A 16,059-nucleotide genomic window follows, 5' to 3' on the forward strand; every position below is an offset into this window, starting at 1 on the left:
TTCTAAAACACGGAAGCAAGAGATTCTGAGAATTTCATTTTCACCATAATGGCTCAATGTTCGTTCCTCTAACAATGTGCAGTTAACAGCTGTGCGCTGGCTCTTACATTCAAAGCCAAAAAGCAAGTTCTTCACATTAGAGAAATCATTAAAGACAGTTCAAGGAAAGAGAATTAGGTATTTTAGAGTGGCTATGAAAAGTTTTCCAGGGGGGAAAAAGCACTAACCTGTGTTGTTTTAATCTGCTGAAAACAACCAAGTTCTCAAGTTCCCCTTCTGTCTTCTAGCCAGTTTCCTGTAAATGTTGCATGTGACATTATACTTCCTCACTGCACCTTCTTTGACTCGCCTCCCTAACTGGTCAGAGGCATGTGATAAGATCAATTTGCTGCTTGCTTCACATGGGGGTAACCCTGTGTCTGCGGAAATGATTGTCTCCCCCAGCTTGTTTTGAGTGTTCCCAGGACACAGGTAAAGAGGAGATAAGCCAGGGGGAAGTCATGCCTGGACTCCAGGCACTCCTGACTCCAGAGGAAAGTGAAGGGGGAAGGGAGAGATAGTCTTGAGCCCCAGGGCTCAAGGGCTCTTGAGGCTGGAGTTGAGCAGCTGAGAAGGGGCAGAGCGCTCACAGAGGAGCCTGGGGCTTGGGTGCTCTGCTGTCATTAGGTCAGCCCGTGGGAATGCCACCCTCAGGGCAGCTGAGGAAGGGCCCTTGATGGTGCTGCACCCAGGATGTCCCCACACTCCTCTCTGGAGGGCACCACCATCAAGGGAGCACACTCAGGCCTTGGTTCATATTTCTGGATCCTGCATCAACCATGGCTACACACCCTGAATTTCCTGGGACTCTCTCAAGTTCACATGTGGTCATGCTGTCAGACAGTGTGCCCCAACTGTTGGTTCAGAAAACAAAACCAATGTATTCTCAGCCTTCCAGGGCTAAATAACTGGGAGATATTTCCCTCTTGCTGACCTCCAAAATACACCAGCCTTTTGGTTTCCCTTGAAAGAGCGGGGTATCATCTTCCTCCGGAATGGAGCTGGGTTCCTGGCAGTGTGTGAGTCCTGGCCATGGGGGCTCTGATGTTGGCCCGACAAGAGCACCAGGAGAGTGCCAGCTGTGACCCTCTCTGCCCTGTACAGCTGGAGAGGCTGGAGGAGAGCTGGGGCAGGGACTAAGCAACAAGCCCAAGGGCACCATTTCTTGTTCTGCTCACTGGTGCCTTCTGTTTCTTTTTGTGATTCCCCTAGCCATCAGGAGGGTCCAAACATACTGGAATTTGTGGATATAGGAAGTTGTGTGTGGCAGTCAAATGATCTCCTGGACCAAGGGGAATATTCCACAATTTGTAAGACTTGACTGCAAAAACCCCAAAGTTGTTTCTATTTGGCTACCTTGGCATGATTGTTTTTTAAAAAATGTTTTTAAAGGGATCTTTTTTGTTTTTTAGAAAGGTAACTGTAGACATACTCCAAGTCTTGAAAATATTACCCTACAATTCCCTGATGAAGTTTTCCATGGGAGAATACTGAGTAAGGAAACCAGTCCTGGGACTCAGAACTGTGGACAACAGTAAAACCCTGAAGTCTCACCACATGATTGCACTTCTGGCTTTGAAAACACACATATCTGTTTTTACCATTTTGACAGCTGATGGCTGGTTTTCTGATTGAATTGACATTTAGATTAGACAACTGAGTCAAAATGGCTGTCCGAGCTATAGACATGGCATTAGCTTTAAAACAGGAATAATGGTAAAATTTTGCCATCTTGGAGTCAGAAATTGCAAGAACTTTGGAAAAACAAACTACTACATAGATGAAAAATGATGATGACTCAATTTGAATGTATTTAGAAGTCTCACATTCTGGGTTAAGCTGCCAGTTCCATTTTTCAACTAAGCAGCCGCATATGTTCTGCTTAAGCCGTGTTCTGTGTGGAATTTTTAAAGGCCTTAATAAAATGCTTTATAATTTTCCATTAAAATCCCTAACCTGGCTTTCTGTCCATGGTTTTTTTTTTTTTTTTTTTTTTTTTTTTCTGGTTAGGCATTTAAAAATTTTAATACACTTTATATTTCAGAACAGTTACAGATTTATAGAAAAACTGAGAAGACAGTACAGAGTTCCCATATATCCTACGCCCAGTCTCCCGTATTATTAACTTCTTAAATTTAGTATGATACCTAAGTACCAATTAATAAACCAATAGTGATACATAATTATTAACTGAAGTCCACGGTTTATTCAGATATCCTTAGTTCTTACCTACTGTCCTTTATCTGTTCCAGGATCCCATCCAGGACTCCACATTACATTTAGTCATCGTGTCTTCTTACGCTCCACTTTTCAGGCTTTCCTTGTTTTTGACAACCATCACAGTTTTGAGAAATACTGCTCTGGTATTTTGTAGAATGTGCCACAATTGGGATTTGTTTTTTCTCTTGATAAGACTGGGGCTATGGGTTATTTGGAGGAGGTAAAGTGTCACTTTAGTCACATCGCATCAGGTATATGTACTATCCACATGATTTAATACTGCTGGTGTTGGCCTTGATCACCTGGCTGAGGCAGTGCATGTCGGGTTTCTCCACTGTAAAGTTGCTCGCTGCTTCTCCCCACCTTTCCATATCATACTCTTTGGAAGAAAGTCCTTCGGGGTAGAGTGTCTATATAAATTATTTGGGATCCTTCTGCATGGAAGATTTGTCTCTTATACACATTTATTAATGTATTCAATCATTTATTTATACCAGTACGGCTGCACAGGTATTTATTTTATGCTTTGCATTTTAATTCAACAGTACTTTATTCTGTTGCTCAAACTGTTCCAGCTTTGGCCACTGGGAGCTCTTACCATTGGTTTCTGTGCTCCTTTGACATACTCCTATCAATATTTTTTTCTGTTTTGTTTTTAAGAACTTCCTCACTTTCCAGCACTACAAGATGCTCCAGGCTCACCGTGTACAGTACCTCCCTAACTGTTCATGATTTTGGTTTCTTTTTTTGTTTTGTTTTGATAAAAGAATACAAAAATAAACTGATGGGCCTGAGAAAACATGTCTTCAATTTTAATTAGTTCTGCTCATGTGTACTAATAAAAAATTTTGTTTAATTACTTTCATAAAATTAGTCCTACCTGGCCGTGTCTACCAGCTGCAAAACACCATAATACCAAGTGAGTGGAATTCTGCACTGGCTTAATCCCAAGATACATGGCTGTGCTGGTACTGTTTTTTCCCCACATATTTTAACATTCCTGGAATCGAAGTGTGCGTTTAATGTCATGTCTTTTTTTCCTCCTTACCTGTTATTAATTGATGTTACACCTTATAGTTGATGGTGTTCTGAGAATGGAGGAAATAGATCAGTCAATTACTTTTTGTTTGGACTAAGATATATAATTTATTTTCACCGATTTTTTTCCCACTGAACAAATATTTTGACTAAAGTAGTTTGATGTATAGCATGTGGAGACATTAAAAAATTCCAAGGTACATTCTACTACAAACACATTCTAACTTTACCTCAAGCTACAAATTCTCATCAAGTCCTAAATATAGATAAAATACAGATATTGATATAAATTAAAACGGGGGAGTCTATTTAATTTCATTTTTAAAATTGACATTGTAACTGTACATATTTATGGAGTATAATATGATACTTTGATACATATGTATATTGTATAATGATCCAATCAGGGTAGTTAGCATATCCATTAACTCATGCATTTATCATTTATTTATGATGAGAATATTCAAACACCTCTCTCCTGGCTATTTTATAAAATACAATATTTTACCATTAACCATAGTCTCCCTACTGTGCAAGAGTGCACCAGAATTCACTCCTCCTATCTAATTGTAACTTTGTACCTGTTGACCCCATCTTCCCCTCCCTCCCCAGTCTCTGGTAACCATCTGTTCTATTCTCTGCTTCTGTGATATCAACTTTTTTTTTTTTTTCTCACCCATATATGGGTGAGAGCATGTGGTATTTGTCTTTCTGTGTCTGGCTTATTTCACTTAATATGATGTCTTCCAGGTTCATCCATGTTGTCACAAATGACAGGACTTTATTCATTTTTATGCCTGCATGTGTATATATATACCACGTTTTATTTGTTGGACATATCCAACTGCATGTACTAGAATAAAAACAGACACATAGACCAATGGAACAGAATAGAGCCCAGAAATAAATTCATGCACTTACACTCAACTGCCATTCAACAAAAGTGCCAAGAACACACACTGGGTAAGAGACACTCTCTTCAATAAATGGTGCTGGGAACATTGGATATCCATATGCAGAAGGAAGAAGGAAGGTGTTCAATTCTTTTCAGGGTTTACTGACTCCTTTTGTGTTTACTCTATTACTTTTCCAAGCTCTCATGAGTCCATTATCATGCCTGAGCAACCTAATATTGATGCTGAGGGGTTGCGAGATGGAGTTTCAGTATGGCTGATGAGGAGCAAATGTGCTGACTGGTCAGCAGGCAGATCCAAAGCTCTCCTTGCTTCTGTTTTCCTACTGAGACAGACAAGTAAGTGCACAGTGGTAGGACTGGCCAGGAGTCCCCTTGCTGTGGCCAGGATTTTCTCTCCAGCTAATGAACCACTGTTATTTTGGGAGCATGATGTTTTATAGATTTTTTTTTCTTTTAAAGGACAGAGACTAATTCAACCATTTCCCACTGGCATATCTTACAAATGGTCACAGACAAAATGCCCAATCTTTTCATCCAGGAAGGCAGAACTTGGCTACTCTAAATACTATTTACTGTCCCACTCCTGTATAAAGTGTACCAAAAACTGATAGTGCCTTAATCATCTCACCAGTACCCAGAAAGGACTGGAAGAAATGCTGCACTGACTTTTTTCAGCAACCATTTACCAAGCCTGTATCCCATGCTTTGACATTGAGCTAAGTGCTTTATATACATATTTTCATTTAACTCTCATTATAATCTTGTGAGGTAGGTATTGTGATCTCCCCTTTACAGACAGAGTAATCAAGCTTTATGTGGTTAACTAACCTCTCCGGGGTCTCTTGATAAGTCTGAAGCCAACATACAGGTTCAGTTCTATCTGTGCAGAGACTCAGAGCCTAACTGCTACTCTTTGCTATAGAGAGATTTACCATGCTATAGATAGAATACTAACTGCTATACTCATAAATGACCACTTTATTGAATACAGTCCTATTCTCTATTTTCTGCACATGCCTTTCACCTCAACCAAACCTAAGATGCAAGGAGGGCAAGGATAGTGTCTAATACCCCGTTATCTCAGCTTTCCATTCTCACTGCAGCAGCTCTCCTGGGGACCCTGCATTCTTGCTTTACTGTCAACTCTAATTTTCTTCTGCTTTATCTTCATTATTTCCCTCCTTCACTTTTTATTTTTTTGAGATGGAGTCTTGCTCTGTCGTCCAGGCTGGAGTGCAGTGGTGCCATCTCGGCTCACTGCAAGCTCCGTCTTCTGGGTTCACGCCATTCTCCTGCCTCAGCCTCCCGAGTAGCTGGGACTACAGGCACCCACCACCACGCCCGGCTAATTTTTTGTATTTTTAGTAGAGATGGGGTTTCACTGTGTTAGCCAGGATGGTCTCGATCTCCTGACCTCGTGATCTGCCCATCTCGGCCTCCCAAAGTACTGGGATTACAGGCGTGAGCCACCGTGCCCGGCCTTTTTGTTGTTGTTGTTGTTGAGACTGGGTCTCCCTCTGTCACCCAGGCTGGAGTGCAGAAACATGATCATATCTTGTGGAAACCTTGAACTCCTGCCCTCAAATAATCCTCCTACCTCAGCCTCCCAAAGCACTGGGATTATAGGTGTGAGCCACTGCACCTGGCACCTCCTCCACGTTTATTATTTCCTTCTTCTCACTTTGTTTTGCTTTATTTTATTTTACTAGCTTCTTAAGTCACAATCTTATTTTTTCCAGTCCTTTTAAATAAAAGCCTTAGCTTTAAATAAGTGTATTTTTAGTCCTATTCCACACATTTTGATGCATTATATTCTCATTGTTAATTTTTAAATAGTCCATAGTTTTAGTATTGGTTTTCTTGACCCAAGGATTATTTAGAAGGATCATATCTTAATTTCTAAGTGATTAGATGGAGGTGGGAGCAGTAACCATCTTGTGTTAATTTTCAAGGCTACTATACTATTATATGTGGCCAATACACGTCTATTTTTTGTTAACTGAACATCTTCTTTGTAGTTGAGTATTTAATCAATTTTTGTAAATGCTCCATGGTTTTTTAAAAAAATTGTGTGGATGTCCTAGTTGTTGGGTTAAGTCAATAATGATAATGATGCTATTCAAACATTCTGTTCCTATTTATTTTGTCTACTTGATGAAATACTGAAAACATTTTGTTAGTCTCCCACGATCATGATGAAAAACTTCATTTGTATTTTAAACTTTTTTATTTTATTTTATTTTATTTATATGTATTTTGTGTGTGTGACACACAGTCTCACTCCATTACCTAAGGTGGAACGCAGTGGTGCAATCTCAGCTCACTGCAACCTCCGCCTCCTGGGTTCAGGCGATTCTTGAGCCTCAGCCTCCCAAGTAGCTGGAATTAAAGGCACGCAACACCAAGCCTGGCTAATTTTTGTATTTTTAGTAGAGTTGGGTTTTGCATGTTGGCTATGCTGGTCTCGAACTTCTGACCTCAAGTGATCCACCCACCTTGGCCTCCCAAAATGCTGGGATTACAGGCGTGAGCCATCATGCCTGGCCTGTATTTTTATTTGTATTTTTAACAGATTTTTCAGTGCTAGGATACTCAGTGCATAAAGGTTCATTAATGTTAAATCCTCTTGTTGGATTTGTATTTCTTATTCTATGTCTCATTTAGTATTTTTTTTTACATTCTATCCTACATTTATAAATATTAACATTACTGTCCTGATTTTTGTTTTGTTAGCATTCACTAATCTATCCCCTCTTTTCATCCTTTCTGTGTTATTTTGCTATACATATGGCTCCTAAATACGGTATATAGCTAGATTATTTTTTTAAACAATCTGAGAGTTACTGATTTTTATTAGAATTTAACCTAGTCACATTTATTTTTGTTTACCTTATTCCTCCCATTTTATCATGTGTTTGGTTATATTATTTTCTTCCGGTCTTTCCCCTCTTTTCTTGACTTCTTCTGACTGATCATGCTCTTAATTAGTATAGTACCCTCCACCCCAGCTGTGTATGTGTTTTAATATGTAATGGTTTAGAAATCCTATTTAATACTTTTTTAAAGAGATCAAATACATGTGATCCTTCTTCATAAACATCAGAGAACTACACAGTAGGACTCTATTAATAGGTAAAGTCATTCTGTTGTTTGGGGAAATGTAGTGGTAGGTTCATGTTAATAACAATAATTATATAAGGGCGTTTAATATTACATAGGCATCAGAAATCTTTCTAAAAGGGTACGCTGTCAGGTATCCATATACACTCCCCACCCCCTCCCTATATGGAGGACTAGCTACAGCTTTCACAAATAATGTGGGTAAGTGTGGGGTAGAGGCAGCAAGAAACCCACTGGCTGTGACGTAACCAAAAACATCCTGGGGACTGTTTCAGAAAATTTTGGACTCTGAGACATGCAGGCAATCTGTGGATCTACAGAGGTATCTGTAGAAGACAGCCTGTCAGGGTGGGTTTCCTACCACCTCATTTCCGGTCACTAAAAGCCATCATAACTAAGGAATCTGTTCTAGATTAGGTGATGTCACAAAAAATGTAAACATTATTGCTAAAGAGTTGAGGAACTCAATTGAGAAAATAATGTTGCTAGACCTGAGTTGCTAGCCTCAGAATGGCTAGAATTCTGAGTTTCCTAATGTCTAATTCAGAAGGCACAGTAATAAATGAGAATTCACAATCTTTTTTTCTCCTCTTTTAAAAAATGAAGTAGTTTTCAATTTTTAAAGTTTTGATATCACTGGAAGGGCATGAGGGAAATAGGGAAATTTTGGCCATAAAATACAAGTATTGTTTGTGTGGTTTTTTATAAGTGTATGTGTTTGAATGAAAGTTAACATTAAAATTCCTTATTTGATTTTTCATAGAGAAGCCTGGAGTAGAGAGGGGAAGGAATAGAGATAAAGGTATAGCAAGTAAGACCTGTCAATCACTCGATTTACTGAAATGAAATCTTGGTTTGGACCACGAGAAAATGTGGTAAAATACCTTAAAAGAGTGTTTCTGTTTAACAGTACATGTTTAAAGAAATCAATTTAGCCTAAACAACCCTTTGAGTTAACTATTATATGTAATCATCATTATATTACAAATGGGGAGATTAAGGTTCCAAGAATCGAAGAGATTTGCTCAAGTAAGTAAACAAGTGATATAACTGGAATTTGAACCCGTTTCTGACTATAAGTCAAGTGTCATTTCCAGTACATACCATAACTGCCTTCTTGTTGTTCTATCTCTGAGAAAAATTTAAACCCATGCACACCACATGTGAGTTGTGCAGCAGGTAATTGTGGCAAGGCATGGTCTGTGCTTTACAATGTACGTCAAATGGTCTAGCCAGACCCCAGGGCAATTGTTTCTAAAATGACCCTGGGGGATTTTTGGAGTATTATGTCATGCGAAGCCTCTCCTCATTAACAATCATGCAAAAAGCCAGCAAACACTGTTTCTGACCCTTGGAACAGCTAAAGGAAGTTGAAGTTGAAAGAAAGTTCTCTTGCTGGTAGACTATACACTGGTACATTGTTCATACCGTTGTGATGTGATTCTTCTAGGTCACAGTTTTCTCATCTATAATATGGAGATAACTTTAGAATTATTCAATGTGTATTCAATGTGAGTATTAAAAGTGATGCTGCAAAGAGTTTAGCCACTGCAGTGCATAAACAGTGGGTACTGTTACTATTGTAGGTAGAAAATTTTATTCTCCGGAAATCTATATTGGAATTTCCCACAAGAAAGACAACCAGAGTCAAGCAAATAACTTTTTTTCTTTCTTTTTTTTTTTTTTTTTTTGAGATGGAGTCTCATTCTGTCGCCCAGGCTGGAGTGCAATGGTGCTATCTCGGCTCATTGCAACCTCCATCTCCCAGGCTCAAGCAATCCTCCCACCTCAGCCTCCTGAGTAGCTGGGACCACAGGCGCCCACCACGGTACCCAGCTAATTTTTTGTATTTTTAGTAGAGACGGGGTTTTGTCATGTTGCCCAGGCGGGTCTTGAACTCCTGGGCTCAAGCAGTCTGCCCACCTCGGCCTCCCAAAGTGCTGAAACTACAGGCGTGAGCCACCACACCGAGCCATGAACTTTATTTCTGAGGGTGTTTTGCATGTAGGAAATAAAGGATATTCAGGAATCAAATGGAACAAAGCTGCAGATTATCCCAGAGAGGTACAGTGTAGTCAGAAAGCAGGATTGGAAATCCATTAAGGGTACTTTGAGCCTGGAGTACATATTTTCCTAAATTTGGTAAAGCACATACTTTCTTAAATTTGGAAGAGTGAGAATATTTGTGTCTGATCAAAAATAAGGAGGAAAGCTGAGGCGGGAGGATTGCTTGAAACCAGGAGTTCAGACTGGCCTGGGCAACATAGCAACATCTTGTCTCCAAAACATTTCTTTAATAAATTAGCCGTACACAGTAGCACACACTTGTAGTCCTAGCTATCTGGGAGGCTGAGGCTGGACCCTTCAGGCCAGGAGTCCGAGGCTGCAGTGAGCTATGATTGCACCACTGCACTCCAGCCTGGGTGACAGAGTGAGACACTGTCTTTTTTTTTTTTTTTTTTTTTTTTTTTTGAGACTGAGTCTCGCTCTGTCACCTAGGCTGGAATACAATGGCGCGATCTCAGCTCATGGCAACCTCGGCCTCCCGTATCAAGTGATTCTCCTGCTTCAGCCTCCTGAGTAGCTGGGATTACAGGCGAGCACTACCACGCCCAGCTAATTTTTGTATTTTTAGTAGAGACGGGGTTTCACCATGTTGGTCAGACTGGTCTCAAACTCCTGACCTCATTATCCACCCGCCTTGGCCTCCCAAAATGGACCCCATCTAAAAAAAAACACAAAAAAAGGCAGGAAAACAGCATGTGAATTACATCTCCAAAATTAAAAAAAAAAATGAGGAAAGCCTTATGGCTAATGAGAAAATATGTAGATAAGAGAGATAAAGAGAGGTTTCAGCAGAAGCCATGAAGGTAGGTAGAGGAAAAGGTGGCTACAAAGAATTTTGGAGAAACTGTTTATGTAGCATAAAGCATAAAACCCTTAAGCCATGCCTTTCAGAAAAACCTAAAGAGATAGGTTATTCTTCAATACTTCTGGGATTGGGATATGTTTTGTTTGAAAGAGACTCCAGGCAGAATCTGGTCCAGGCAGAATCTGGACCATGTGGGGTCTCAGGATTCATTCAGGTTACAATTAGAGGGTGGGTTACATCCAGCTAAGCAACATCAAATCTAACCATGTGTTAGTCACATTTTTTCTGGATTATGATTCGGATTTTGAAATGGCCGCAGACAGGCTGACTTACGTGATTCTGTGAAGGAAGCAGACTTACAAAACAGAAACCTCTCTCGAGATTTTATTAATTAGTGACAGTCCTAATGAATGGGGAACATTATATGTTGTATAGCAGTATCTATTATTTTCTTTGCCTTCAATCAACTTCCAGAAATAAGGTTGGTGCTCTGGGTGGTGCCTAAAGTAGAACAAGGGTGCTATTTACTAAATTACTATCGCATACTTCTTAATGATATAAGCAAGGTAACATAATATCCACCAATTAACTTCCAAAGACAAATCTGCATACAGAAATGATGAGCCATCTCTGTGTCTTAATAACATAAGTGTGTTTACTGAAATATGTCTCCTGAACATTTTGTGTAAACTGCATTTTAACCTTTGGTGTACTGTGGAGCATTAATAACACTGACGTAAGTGGAGGGAGAATAGGAGTTAATGGAATATTGCAGTGAGTTGATAATGGTTTTTAATAAACTACTTCTTTTATTATTGACAAATTAGCAACATGAACTGTAATATTCATCAAAGCATGCTGAGATTTCTAGTAACTAGGTTTTATAGGCATGAAACTCTCCCAAAGCAACAAAGAATATACAGGGGGAAAATAGGTTGTGACCAAGTCCAGTGTGCTATGGAATGTACAATTAGATGCAAGAATTTGGCTTTTAAAAAATGCATCTAGCCTGATTAAAAACAAGGAGTTAGGGTTATAAAAACAAAAACAAACAAACCAAAGCAAACCCTCCCCCCTTGTCATTAATGACAAACTGCCTTGGGCTATCCAAATTATTAAAAAAGAATTTGGTTAGGAATTCCCAACCAATGTCAAGATTACATTTCACATTTGTGCAGCTTGCATAACAGGCACATTTAACTTACATAAATCCAACTTTTAATGCTTGAGGGAGAAGGAGAAAGAAAGTAATTTAAACAGTGATGGCCATTTCCCCCACCACTCCTCACAGTGACTGTGTCCCAGAGTCATCCTGAGATGACAGACATGAATCTGCAGGTTCTTCTTCAAGACTCTCAGTGTCATCATCAGGCCATACTAGGGGTGATTCCAGCCTTTAAAAATACATGTGTTTCACATACTGAGCTCATAAATGGCAGCTAACTACTTCATCTGTCTATTGGGTACACACACGTATACATTTCCTGTGTTTTATTATGTTTGAGACAACTTTAAAACCTTTCTGGCTGGGGAGAGATTGCTCCTTCTGGGGCTAGTCAACTCTCAGAAATAACAAGGGCTCAGTCAGGAAAATGCTTTTGATATGCAAACTAATCAATCCAGAGTCAGCTCTCCCCTATCTGGCCCATATACCCCAGGAGACAATATTCCTCTGCCTTGGTAATCCCAGGGCTAGGTGTCACCCCTATAGTTTAGAGCCTGCTGAAGTTATTCAAACTAGCCAACCTTAAACTGTTTTCATCCTGCCCTGCCTTGCCTTTCCCAAGGAAACCCCAATAAAAGCTCTGGCCTAAATGTTCCCCTTGTTCCCGTTTTTTGTCTCCTGACCACCCTGGTGTCTTTCCCATGTGGCCCTACGTGATGTGCTGTGCCTTTATATGTAGGACTCGTAAGTACAATAAAAGTTGTTTTCCTGAGCCTCTCCTGTGTCTTTTCCCAGGGCTACTCCTGACTGACCATCACAAAAAAGAATATAGAACTATCTGAAAGTCAACCAAGGAAATAGTAATCAAGAATAATTCTGTATAGATGTAATTTCTACTTTATGCATGACTGTAAACCTTAACTTCACTGAACTAGATGAAGTAAGACTTTATCTCCACATGGTTCCTCCAGTCCTGACAATAACAGACCAGAACCTGTGCTGTTGCAGTGATCTTAAGGCTAAGTAAGTTCTAAATCATCCTTCTTTCTGAGTAGCCCTTCCAATGTGTCAGTCCTCCTTATGCCAAACTGATGAAGTAAAGGTGAGTATTTGGGGTTTTGTTAGCACTTATGGCAGTGAGCACCTCAGAAAGAGGTGTTCTGTCCCTTGGCCTTGGTTCAGGGGACCTCCTCCTTCTAGACCCTCCCAGGTAGAGCTGTGCCCCCTTACTCTACCACTGTGCCAGTATGGTCCACTAGACATCCTCCTCTACATGTCTGTCTCATTCTGGGTGGGGAAAATGGTCTGGCACCTTGCAGGTGTTTCCTGAATGAATGAAAGATGACTGCCTCCCAGCAACTGAGAACAGAGGAATCCCTCATTCTCAAAATCTGCAGTTTAGTTCACCAGTTTTATAAATGATCAGTTCACTCTGTGTACACACAACATGTAAGAGCTTCAAAATTTTAAAATGCTGATTCAGTCTAGATTAACCTGTTTGGTAATTTACAGTTATAAGGCAAACACTGGTATATGAAACCACCTTTGTTACTCCTCCTATAAGCTCCTGTATATGGAGTTGTTTCCTGGACCTTCTACTTTCACTGAATCTTAAGACCATCCTGACTGTTCCTCTTCATGATGATGGACTCTCTTTAGCTTTTCAGTTTTCTTTTTAGTATTAAACAGTACATCTCCGACAATATTTTAAACAGAAAAACAGGTATCTAAACAAGATAGAAAGTATTTGACAAACAGAAAGCATCCCATCTATATTTCTTCATCCCTATGCTACGGACCCTTGCTCTGATTCAATGTGCACATGAGCTCTTTCAGAAGGCTGGGCAGTGAGGAATGCCCAGGCAGGTGCCTGCCATGAGAACCTGCATGTGATCACTGCATAGCTTGGATGAGACCAATACCATGGTGAACTTATGTCTACAGAGACAGCCCTAAAGACTGGCATCACACGTGCTGTGGATTTGCCACCCCTAATCTAGGAACACAACTTTTGATTCACAGGGAATTGGCTTCCACATTGCTTGTTGGGCTTTTAAACCAGTGAACGGAAAGAATAAAAAGTTTTCTCCATGCAAATTCTCGGAAGAGATCTGCCCTGTGATCTGCAATGTCCTGACGTTCAAACTTCTAACTCAATCATCTGTGGAGACCGTTCAACTGATTCCAAGTGGAAGTACTAAGACTGTCATTTCAGGTCAGCTGCTTCTTAAGCACCAGCTACCTAAGACCCCAAGAGTCTCATCTTCCTGTATATGCTCAGACTACTTTGCAAATGCTCTTTGTAGCACAAACTACTAGCATTATCCATCAACCTAAGATAATTATTACCTTAAGTATTTACATGAATCAACACTATTATCTTTTTTTAAAAAAAAAACAAAGTACTTTTTAATGCACTAATTCATCATCACTGAGAAAAGTTGTTTCTGCTTCAGAATGATAACACTGAGTTACCACTACATGAAAAACAATAGTAACATACCTTTTCAAGCACGATATAAAATTGCAGCAGAGCTTGGTTTTGTTGCCTTTCACTCTGGGTCCCAGTTCAATAAATATCTGTTAACTGATTAGCGAACTCCCCAGTGTTTATCTTGTATGGAAAAAAACTAGCAGTAATAGAGCACACTTTGATGCAACCAAGTGGTTCTCACAATCAAGATCTTACAAACACAATGATGTGTTATATGGTAACGACCCAAGCTATAAAGCCAAACAACTTTGTTGGATGAGTGCTCCAGTTATCTATTGCTGCATAACCAAATGACCCCAAAACTCAGCTAGATAAAACCACTACCATTTCATTATCCTCATGGATTCCTGGCTCAGGAATTCTGAAATGGCACAGTGGAGACTGCTATTCTCTGTTCCATAACATCTGTGGTCTTAGCTGGGATCACTTGATGAACTGGGGGCTAGAACACTGGGGCTGAATAATCCACTTCCAAGAAGGCTTCTTATGTATATGCCTGGTATAAAGCTAGGAAGGATAAGGGATAGACTCAACCAAGACTGTCATCCAGAGCATTTACATGAAGCCTTTATGGCATGTAGCTGAACTTCTTATGTGGTGGCTCAAGTCTTAAAATGCAAGTGTTTCCAATGAACAAGGCAGAAGTATGGCTTTTTATATCTTAGCCTTGGAAGTGACACAGGGTCATCTCTGCCATACTCCATTGGTCAAAGGAGTCACAACCTCTCCCCCATCAGATTCAACGGGAAGGGCCACAGGCCCACCTCTCATTGTGAGGAGAGTCAACGTATTTACAATCATGTTTTAAAATACCTACAGTAAATCTTCAGCCTCTTGTTGTCTGGTGCACTAACATTTTGAACTTGAAATTTTTAATGATAAGCCTGTGTGCTTACAGAATATGAGCCATTAAGTGTCTGCGATTATATTTCCAGAAAATCAGCTTCTGAATTGTGGGAGGCCACAGTCCCAGGCAATATAATGCCTACATGGGCGTTACGTAAATATTAATTTGGAATAACAACAAAGGATACAACTGGTGGAAAATCTGTTGTCTATCTTTGGCCAAACTTTAGTTTTTTCCTTTGGTGATTTTTCCCATCTCCATTAAGGCTATATAGCAATCAGATGCCCGAGGTTAAATTAAAGCATTTAAGGAGCTAGGAACCTTAGGCGGAAATAATTTAAATTTATAGAGCTAACCATTAGGCTTGAGGTGGCAAACTCAAACTCCTACCACAACCAGGCTGGTAGAGGAGTAAGTGTGGCTGGGGTAAGTTAGTGGAAGTACTGGGGACTGAAGTTCACTGGAAACACATGCCTTTGCCTTAAGGTATGTAAATTCCATTAAAAAAAAAAACAAAACTTCATTTTCCAAAACTGGCCTTTGAATCACAGCTTATGATCCTTAATTTAGATTAGGTGGTGGGTATTTCCTAGATTTATGGTTCTTTGCCCTGCTTCTATTGGTCTGTTTTCCACTCCTCTATGAGATTGGTCTGTTTTCCACATCTCTAAGAGAAAATAAAATTCAATATATAATTCTGCAGCTAATAACAAACATATAATGAGAATGTACTATGTCCAAGTGTTGAGCTAAGTATTTTATTTAATGACCAGTAGTCCTTTGGGGTGGGTATTACTGGGTCCATTTTAGAAATAAGGAAACTGGGCTTCAGGAAGGTTAAATTAACCTGAAAAAGGTCCTAAAGCTAGTAAGTGGCAGAGATTAGGTTCATACTGAGCTATGTTTGCCCCCAGCACCTATGCTGTTAACCACTCCATGTTAGAATACGGTGCTTTGGATGAATGTGGCTCCCCTAAGGTGAGTGGCCAACAAGCAGGGGGCCTATCTTTGCTGACACTTCTTCGGGTGTAACCCACCCAGCTACTCTAATTTTGGGATAGAAATGGAGTTTACCTGCGTCAGTGAATATACGGGGATAGTACCTTTTACCTAGGAATCCTGTCCTGGAAGTCTAAGACTGCATAAGAAACAGAGTTCAGACCGGGCGCGGTGGCTCATGCCTGTAATCCCAGCACTTTGGGAGGCCAAGGCGGGCGGATCACGAGGTCAGGAGATTGAGACACCATCCTGGCCAACACGGTGAAACCCCCATCTCTACTAAAAATACCAAAAAAAAAAAAAATTAGCCGGCTGTGGTGGCGTGTGCCTGTAGTCCCACCTATTCAGG

The 16,059-nt window shown here is 40.1% G+C and overlaps 1 protein-coding gene across 7 annotated transcripts in view; it reads right to left on the reverse strand.

Annotated features, from left to right (window-relative positions):
* The window catches only part of WIPF1 (WAS/WASL interacting protein family member 1), a 118,157-nt gene that overhangs the window by 73,935 nt on the left and 28,163 nt on the right, over positions 1-16,059 (reverse strand). For 4 of the 7 annotated variants that reach the window (XM_005573526.4, XM_005573524.4, XM_045367281.2 and 1 more), the window contains exon 1: positions 228-315. The exons of the other annotated variants lie outside the window; for them this stretch is intronic. The gene's annotated coding sequence lies outside the window, so the exon portion shown is untranslated. Of the gene's footprint in view, positions 1-227; positions 316-16,059 lie in introns of those variants that run through there. 7 annotated transcript variants of the gene reach the window in all.

Source organism: Macaca fascicularis, chromosome 12 (genome assembly GCF_037993035.2).
Source record: "Macaca fascicularis isolate 582-1 chromosome 12, T2T-MFA8v1.1".
Lineage (NCBI taxonomy): Eukaryota > Metazoa > Chordata > Mammalia > Primates > Cercopithecidae > Macaca > Macaca fascicularis.